General features: G+C 38.5%; 1 long non-coding RNA gene across 1 annotated transcript; it reads right to left on the minus strand.

Moving 5' to 3' along the window:
• Positions 1–899: 899 nt before the first annotated feature.
• On the minus strand, positions 900–3,795 carry LOC118854463. Its single transcript, XR_005010721.1, has 2 exons — positions 3,717–3,795; positions 900–1,109 (listed from the first exon to the last, which is right to left on the minus strand). It is a non-coding gene; the product is annotated as an uncharacterized LOC118854463 (long non-coding RNA).
• Positions 3,796–10,101: the final 6,306 nt, after the last annotated feature.

Here is a 10,101-nt window from a genome sequence, read left to right on the forward strand (position 1 = left end):
ATGGTCAACTGGCAGTTGCCAGGATGATATTTGGCAGTTTCGCATAACTGTAGTTAACTTTCAAAAGAGACAATTGGCAGAATTTTTCTGTGAGTGTGTTCTCTAAACACTGAAAACCATCAGACAATATAGGTATGACCTAAATAACACCCTTTATGAATAAGCACATGGAGGTGATGAATTCATTGAAGGGATCACATCAGTAGAGTGCCAGAAGAACTATGGACAGAGGTTTGCAACACTAGACAAGAGGCAGCAAAAAAAAGTTCCAAAGAAAAAGAGCAAGAAACCAAAATGGTGATTGATGAGGTTCTAGAAATAGCTGAGGACAGAAGGAAAGGGAAAGGGAAAGGAGAAAGGGAAAGATACACCCAAGTGAATGCAGAATTCCAGAGAGTAGGAAGAAGACATAAGGTTTGCTCAAATGAGAAATACAAAGAAATAGAAGAAAGCAATAGAATGGGAATGATAAGATCTCTTCAAGAACATCAGAGATATCATCTCACATGCTAGTAAAGTTATCCTTAAGATTCTGTAAGCTAGGCTGCAGCAACATGTGAACCAAGAATCACCAGAAGAACAGGCTGGTTTTCAAAGAAGCAGACAAAGTAGACGCTAAGTTGTCAACCCTAACCCTAAATTCTTTGGATTATCATGAAATCAAGGGAGTTTCAGAAAAAAAAACAAACAAACCTACTTCTCCTTCATTGACCATCCTAAAGCTTTTTGGACTGTTTGGATCACAGCAAAATGTGGCAAGTCCTCAAAGAGATGGGAGTACCAAATCACCTTGCTTGTCTTCTTGAGGAACCTGCAGGAGGGCCAAGAGGCAATGGGTAAAACTGAACGTGGAATAACTGATTGGTTCCTGATTGGAAAAGGAGGATAACAAGATTGTATGTTGTCACCTGTTTTTATTTAATTGTATGCAAAATACATCATGTGAAAGGCCAGGCTGGAGGGATCAAAAAGTGGAATTGAGTTTGCCAGAGGAAATATCAACAATCGCAGATATGCAGATGGTACCACTTCAAGGGCAGAAAGTGAAGAGGAATTAAGAAGCTTCTTGATGAGGGTGAAAGAGGAGGCCATAACAGCTGGCTTGCTACCTGTGGTACCAGAATAAACATAAGGAATAAACTAAAGACTAATTCTAAGGCACTGATTAAGGACAAACTATTTACTTATGATATGTGAAAATGTTATTGATATTAGTAATTATTAGTAATAGTATTATCAAAACTGTTGTCATTACTAAGGTAGTTTGCAAGAAAAATTGTGGCTGATTTGTGTATGATGGGGTGATTCTAAAAATCAAAATGGGATAGGAACAGGGAAAAGGCAGCAATTACCTCAGAAATGGGGCATGGAAGGAAGAACCAAATACAGAGGAAACCGGTAGGTGTGGAAGGCTGGTAATGTTGGAAACTTAGTTTCATTTGGGATGAACAAGAAACAACATATATATCCGAAGAGGTTTAGAAGTCTGCTGAACTTTGAGAAAGATGATAGGGTTGAAGAAGGGGGATAGGGTTGAAGAAGGATTTTTGTAAGTGTGTATAGAATAAGATAAGGACAGTGGGGGAGAAGATAAGGGAGGGGATATTAAATAAGGAACAAGAGGGAAAGATGATTCTCAAAGTATGTCATCATATCATCTGCAAAGAGTGGTAACTTAGTTTCCTCTTTGCTTATTGTAATTCTTTCAATTTCTTTTTTTCTCTTATTGCTAAAGCGAACATTTCTAGTACCATATTGTATAACAGTGGGGATAATGGATATCCTCGTTTCACCTCCGATCTTATTGGAAATGCATCTAGCTTATCCCCATTACATAAAACTGCTTGCTGGTGGGTTTTGGTAGGTGCTACTTATCATTTTAAGGAACACTTCATTTACTCCTATGCTCTCTAGTGTTTGTAATAGGAACGGATGTTGCATTTTGTTAAAACTTTTTTCTGTATCTATTGAGATAATCATTTGGTTTCTCTTATTCTTGTTGTTGATATGATCAATTATGCTGATAGTTTTCCTAATATTGAACCAGTCCTGCATACCTGGTATAAATCCTACCTGGTCATAGTGCATTATTCTTGTGATAAATTGGGGTATTTTTTTATTAATATTTTATTAAAAATTTTTGTGTCTATATTCATTAGGGAAATTGGTCTATAATTTTCTTTCTGTGCTTTGAGTCTTCCTGGTTTAGGTATCAGTACCATATTTGTATCATAACTTTGCTTATTTTCCCAAATAGTCTATACAGTATGGGAATAATTGTCCTTTAAATGTTTGATGGAATTTGCTTCTGCATCCATCTGGCCCTGGAGATTTTTTCCTAGATAGTTCATTAATGGCTAGTTCAATGTCTTTTTCTGAGATGGGGTTATTTAAGTATTTTAGTTCCTCCTCTGGTACTCTGGGCAATTTATATTTTTATAAATATTCATCCATTTCTTTGAGATTGTCAAATTTATGGGCAAGGAGTTGGGAAAAATAATTCCTAATTATTGTTTTAATTTCCTCTTCATTGGTGGTGAATTCACCCTTTCTGTTTTTGATACTGGCGATTTCGTTTTCTTCTTCTTTGCAGGGGTAAATTAATAGATGTATAAAGTGATTTTGTATGTAACATAATTTAGAATCTCATTCAGCTGAATCAATGTCATTTGACTGTCAATAACTTCATATCATATAAGAAATCAATATTATCATTTACAATCTTCTATTTCTTCTTCTTTGTGATTTTGGGGAAGCCACTGTGTACGAAATGTTGCTAATAAAAAGTAAGTTCTGGACAGTGGTGCAACTATACTGTCACTAAATGAACTTTGCTTTAGAAATACTGAAATAAGCTATTCAACAGTGGGGAGACAATGCTTAACAACTTAAGTATTTAATTGGGCATGCTTTGTTTTAACATAAATAATGATAACTTACTGTGTGGGAAAAGTACAGAAGACCTTCATCCTGGTTGGTCCAGCTGCCTCGATTCTCCCCTCAGTCCAGTCTAATCCTCCATCCAGTTATCAAGTTTATCTTTCTTAAGCTCCCACCTGACCATGTAACCATGTACTCAACAGCCTCCAGTGGCTCCCCAGCAAAATATGACATATAAAACCTTCTCTAGGTTTTATATGTCACCTACTCTTCCAGTATTCTACTCTGACCTCCTCCATATATGTTATAATACATTTGTTGGGCCTCCTTTCTGTTCTGGAGACAGGTCATTCCCCCTTTAGACTCTGTGGGGTTTTGTTGCCATCCCTGTTGCTTAGAATGTTCTTGCTGGCTTCTCTCAATCTCCAGCTAGAGCCTACCTACCACAATAAGCCTTTCCCAGTCCACCTTAAATTTAGGGCCTTCCCTCTCTTGACTACCTCCAATTTATCCTGTCCATAGGGGGTTTCTACACAGTTGTTGGCATGCTCTCTGACCCACCAGACTGTGAGCTCCATGGGGGCAGGAGACGTCCCTTGCATTTATTTATGTGCTCAGTCCTTTGCACAGGGTCTGGAACAGAGCAGACACTCGTTGGTTGACTTAAAGAAGTTCTAGTAAAGAGCTGACTGACCCATGAAGCCACTGCTGAAAAATAGCTGAAAAAGAATTCCAAGGTAGGCCTTCCTGCCCCCAGACCTAGCTCTTGCTTCATCACAACAAATAGCAGCCTCTTGTAGTCCCAGCTCTAATATACCTGCTTTCACCTCATTCACCTGGACAGCAGTTCCTCAGGCCATCTTGCTCCAGCTTCCATGGTGCTTCCCTTTGCTCAAAGTAAGAGCTCATGTCTTCTCTGGGAACTGGCAGCCCTGGGCATGGGGAGTCAAACAGGAATGAGTATGGAGAGAAAATTGCAATTTATTTCTGTTTAGGGAAAAGTGTTCAGACCTAGAACTGCTCCATTTTGAGATCCACTTCATTAAATTCACACACATTAGCATGTTCTCACTTATTAGTGCTCGTAGTTCAAGCAACCCAACATAGGGCATGCCACGTTATCTTTATGTACAGCCTGCTGTGAGAAGGAGCCAAACCTCTGCCCCCCATCCTGTCAAGTGCCATTTTGATAGATACTCCTAATTCCAATGCAGGTGAAAAAGGCTTATTATGCAAGACCAGATTGGAGTTCCAGGACAGGGACCTAGATGAGCCAGCTTTTGCTCTCTTCCCTCCCCTGTTCCTTCTTCCCTGAAATGTATTAAAACCTTCTATACTGCTAGATGTATGTCCCTGGACAAGTCTCTTAAACTCAGTTTCCTCAACTGTCAAATGGGGAGAATAATATCACCTAACTTGGCAGGTCATTGGGAAGAAAAAATGACATAATATTGTAAAGAAGGTCCTTGGCTGAACACCTGGCAAATAGGAAGTGAGAATAAATGCTTCTTCCCTTCCCTTCCTTTCCTCCATCTGTGCTGGAATTTGAGGGCAACAGGAAGGAAGATTAAGGACAAACTCGCTATTTGAGGCACAAGTAGAAGTTGGGAGCTACAGATTGATGCTTCTAGAAAAGAAGAATATTCCAGATCCCTGACCCATCCCAAAGAGGACAGGCTTGTAAGGGAAAGCCTCCTGAGCACCTTTCAGGGCCTTGGCAGACAGAATTCATGGCCAGGTGGAGGTTAGACCAAAGAACCCCTGAGATTCTTCCACACTAATAGGAAGGTACCTAGAAGAGGTAAGAGACAGCTTCAGGAGCAACAAGGAAACCCTCAGGTTCCTGTCACACAATGCACAGACTTTCTATAGGAAACTCCAGGCAGCAGGGCAGGAGACCAACACTTCTCTCTCTCTAATAACTAATCAGTGCTCCTAACCCTGCACACCAGGGCATGAAGATATTCCCTATGATGGCAGACTCAGCATTACCAGAGGAAGTATCCTTACCCAGGGGGAGCAGATTCCAGGCAATCTCCAGCAGGCCCCTTGTACACCTCCTTCTGAGCATGATCCAAGAGGCCCCACTCCTCCTGAGTGAAGTCCATAGCCACATCCTTGAATATCACCAACCCCTAAATCATTGGAAGTCATAGAATGTAGAGCTGAAGGACACTTCAGATTTAAATAACCCTCCAACCCTCATTAATTTACAGAACAAAACTGAAGCACAGAGAAGGGATTTGCTGAAAGGTCAGACCCTTTATGAGAATCAGAGTCAACTCCTAAAACCAGAGTCATTAGGAAACCAATTGAATTCTGAGAAAAGCTTTTCATATGATCATTATGAGTAAATCTGAGAAATATTTTCCTCTGAAATGTGTCGCCTAAGGAATCAGGGAGAATGTTTGTGTTCCAACTGTGAGGAAGAGCATGAGAAAGGATGATGGGAAATATCTTCTTTAACAGAACTGATATGTGATATGTTCTTTTTAAAATAGTATTTCTTAATCTCTTATGTGTATATTCATAGTAAACTCGAGAATTTATTTACTTTAATATTGAATGGAGTTATAAGTAAGTTTACTTAAATTCAAAGGACACAGAGACCAAGGCTGAGAACTTATGGATCAGAGGACAGGGAAGCCACAGACCAAATTTGTATATTTTATGTATATACATATGTGTATATAAACACATGGATATGAATATATGACAATACTTTATATAACAAATAGATCTTATATGTAAAAAATAATTTCCATGTTCTCTCCTCCATGAGAATGTGAGTGCCTTAGGATTAGGAACTATGTTTTACTTTTTTTAAAAAAAAATTTAAATTCAGGGAACAAAACAAGCATTTCCCTAAGAGCGCAATAGACAAAAAAATTATTGCTTGTGGAATTGTAAATCTCCCATGTATAACTTGGTATTCCTTGAAATGTACAATAGTTGCCATGGAAACTTCTTTTCTTTCTCTCTGCCCTTACACCATCCCTAGAGATGGCTATCATATATATATATATGTACATATGTCTGTATGTATGTATACATACACATATAAATTTATGTAAAACTATTCCACACATACCACTATTTGTCAGTTCTTTCTCTGGATGCAGATTGCGCCACTCTTTACATGTCCTTTATTTTTAATTTGTGTCTTTAGAATAGTCAAAATGACTTCTTTGGTAAAACTCTTCTAAAGACAATATTGTTGTTACTGTATATAATGTTCTCTTGGTTCTGCTCGCTTTGCTCTTAATAATTTTGTGCAAGTATTTCCAAGCCTTTCAAAGTTCGTTGAGCTGATCCTTTCTTCCAGCACAGTAGCATTCCACCACAACCACATAGCACAACCTGTCCAGCCTTTCCCCAAATGATGGGGATGTAATGACAATTTAGATACTTGCAATTTCCAGTTCTTTGGCACCACAAAGCAAGTTGCTGTCATCTCAATCACATCTAAAGCGATAATTACTGTCAGTGAATTTCTTCCTATTTTACTTTTACTCATGTTTTTCTTTTCTACCCTCTCTTTTCGCCCCATTGCTTTTACTTTATCTTCTCCATGCACCCTCCTATGCCCCAATTGACCCAACCCCTCAGAATCCCCCATTTTTTTCCCCTCAATTTTACTCTACAAGGCCTCCAAAAGTCCCTCCATCCTCTCTCTGACCTTCCCAAATCCCAGTCCACACACCCCTCTGAAAAGTCCGTTCCTGACCCTGTTTCCCATTTTTTTTTACCTCTCTAGACATTCAGAAGACTTCTACACCCTTTCACATGTACACGTAGTTTCTTTCTCAACACAGATGAGAGTAAGGTTCCAATATTACTAGCCCTCCACTGCTACTCGCTTCCTCTCTGAGTTCTTCTTTTCATACTCCCTTTTCCCAATATAATTTCTTACTTTCAATTTTCCCTCCCCAGTTTTGTTTTTTATCATCACCCCACTATACACAATTCAGTTGCCAGTTTTTTTCAAACTACCTTAGTAATGATGACAGTTATAAGAATGCTGATAACTTCTCCATACATAAATAAGTAGACAGTTTTAATCTTAATGAGGGCCTTCTAATCAGTCTGTAATGCTTTACTTATATATTATGCTTCAATGGAAGTAAGAAAACCAGGGGTAGCAATCCTAGTCTCAGACAAAGCAAAAGCAAAGATAGATCTAATTAAAACAGATAAGGAAGGAAACTATGTCCTGCTAAAAGGCACCATAGACAATGAAGTAATATCATTACTTAACATATATGCACCAAGTGGTATAGCATCCAGTTTCTTACAGGAGAAGTTAAGGGAGTTACAGGAAGAAATAGACAGCAAAACTGTACTAGTGGGGACCCTCAACCTCCCCCTCCTTGAACCGGATAAATCTAACCTCAAAATAGACAAGAAAAAGGTTAAGAAGGTGAATAGAATTTTACAAAATTTAGATATGATAGGCCTCTGGAAAAAACGGAATGGGGATAGAAAGGACTACTTTTTTCTCAGGGGTACATGGCACATACACAAAAAACGACCCTGTTTAAGGAAGGCTCCATTTATTCCTATGCTTTCTAGTGAATGGGTGTTGTATTTTGTCAAAGGCTTTTTCTGCATCTATCGAGATGATCATACGTTTTCTGCTATTTTGTTGTTGATATGATCAATTATGCTGATAGTTTTCCTAATATTGAACAAGCCTTGCATTCCTGGAATAAATCTTACCTGGTTGTACTGTATTATTCTTCTGAGAAGTTGCTGTGGTCTTTTTGTTGATGTTTTATTTAAAATGTTTGCATCAATATTCATTAGGGAAATTGGTTTATAATTTTCTTGCTCTGTTTTCACTCTTCCTGGTTTGGGTATTAGTACCATATTTGTGTCATAAAGAGTTTGGTAGGACTCCTTCTTTGCCTATTTTCCCAAATAGTCTATAAAGTAGAGGAATTAACTGTTTTTTAAATGTTTGATAAAATTCACATGTAAAACCGTCTGGCCCTGGAGATTCTTTCCTAGGGAGTTCATTGATGTCTTGCTCAATTTCTTTTTCGGAGGTGGGGTTATTTAGGAATTTTACTTCCTCTTTTGTTAACCTTGACAATGTATATTTTTGTAGATATTCATCCACATCCCTAAGATTGTCAAATTGATGGGCATACAATTGGGCAAAATAATTCCTAATTATTGTTTTAATTTCCTCTCCATTGGAGGTGAAGTCACCCTTTTCATTTTTGATACTGGTAATTTGGTTTTCTTCTTTCTTTTTTTTCCCTAAAATTATAAACAGCATCTACCTAAAACCATAAACAAGCATTATTTGTAATGGGGAAAACCTAGATCCATTCCCAACAGGATCAGGGGTGAAACAAAGATGTCCATTATCACCCCTATTATTCAGTTTGGTACTAGGAATGTTAGCTGTAGCAATGAGAGAAGAAAAAGAAATTGAAGAAATTAGAATAGGCAAAGAAGAAACTAAATTATCACTCTTTGCAGATGGTATGATGGTTTACTTAGAGAATCCTAGAGAATCAAGTAAAAAACTACTTGAAATAATAAAGAACTTTAGCAAAGTTGCAGGATATAAAATAAACCCACGTAAATCCTCGGCATTCCTATACATTACTAACAAAGCCCAACAGCAAGAGATACAAAGAGAAATTCCATTTAAAGTTATTGTAGACACTGTAAAATATTTGGAGTCTATCTGCCAAGACAAACCCAGGGACTATATGAACATAATTGTGCAGAAAAAGCTTTTGACAAAATACAACACCCATTCCCATTAAAACACTAGAAAGCACAGGAATCAAGGGAGCAAAGGAAAGGGGGTTGGGACATTGAAACAGTACGGCAATAATAACGATGGAGATGGAAATTGTCAAAATGCCTCTGTGGTTCTCTTTCACAAAGTATACAAGACCCTCCACATAGAAGGTAGAAGTAAACCATTTATTCAGACCACAGAGAACCATGTCCCATAAGCCACCGACCCAATCCATCACAACCGCGAAGCACTAGATACATCATATCACAACATGGAGCCTTGCTATGCCGAAACCTCTCTGACCCCCTGCTGGGGTCTTCCCCACAAAAAACTCACAGTACAAGCGTCGCAGTCTCTTCAGTTATCAGAGGTCTACTTGTGTTACCTCATCTCTAACAGCCACAACAGCTCTCTCTCTCTCCTCTCTCTCAGCATTTGCTGTGACACAACTTCCTTTTCCTCTCAGCAAGCTCCTCCAACCACACGTGACTTGGGCTTCCTGTGATGTAAGTAGGTCACATGGCTTATTAATGGGTGGGAAAGATCTTCAAATCTAAATTGCTATTACAGTTGGCCCCCAGATCTTTCTTATCCATTACATAGGGCAAGGGGAGTTTTGGGATAACTACTGTCAACAGAACTTTACACAACAATATAACAGGGATAACACAAGATAAGCATACAAAACAATGTCATCATTCCCTCTAGAATGGTTGGAGCTCGAAATCTTGGGGTGAGGGGTGAAGGTCTCATCCTCCAAAGCTTCTTCCTGCTGAAATTACACATAGAGTTGTCCATGACCCAAGAGATAGTCTTCCTCAAGAGGTCAGTTCTTTAGCAAGCTGGTATCCATAACTCAGTTGACAACAGGTCCAGGGATGGATGACACATCACAGTAGTGGACAGGTCCAGGGGTGACATCCGAACACATCAGAGAGTGACATCTGGCTTAAGCAATCAGGCATCTGCAGGTGGATGGTACTAAGACTGCGGGAAACAAATCTCATAAACATACTTAACAGACAAAATCCAAAAAGAAACAGAGACTATCGTAGCCTAATTCACAATAGAATACATGAGTCAAGGACACAATTTCATAACTATTTTCTCCTAGGTGAACCACTGTTAGAGTGTTATCTTTTCCTTGTAGTATAATTTCTGCAGCCTTTGGAATATATTCTGGCTTCAGCTTTACCCATACTTTAGTTCACAAATTTATCCTATTAAGTGGTAACAATTCCTTTCTTTGCTCTGATAGTTATTTAGGAGGGAGGGTCAGTTTGAACAAGGCATATTGTTTCTCAAGGAATAATCATCAGTTGAACTATTCTATCATTTTTACACAACTGTATACGTTCTTCACCTAAATTCTGGAGTGTCACAATAATTTCTCCTTGATAACTAGAATGTATCAACCCAGCTAACACATTTATTCCCTGAGCTACTAATCCCAATTTAGG

The sequence above is a fragment of the Trichosurus vulpecula genome, chromosome 1, assembly GCF_011100635.1.
Source record: "Trichosurus vulpecula isolate mTriVul1 chromosome 1, mTriVul1.pri, whole genome shotgun sequence".
NCBI lineage: Eukaryota > Metazoa > Chordata > Mammalia > Diprotodontia > Phalangeridae > Trichosurus > Trichosurus vulpecula.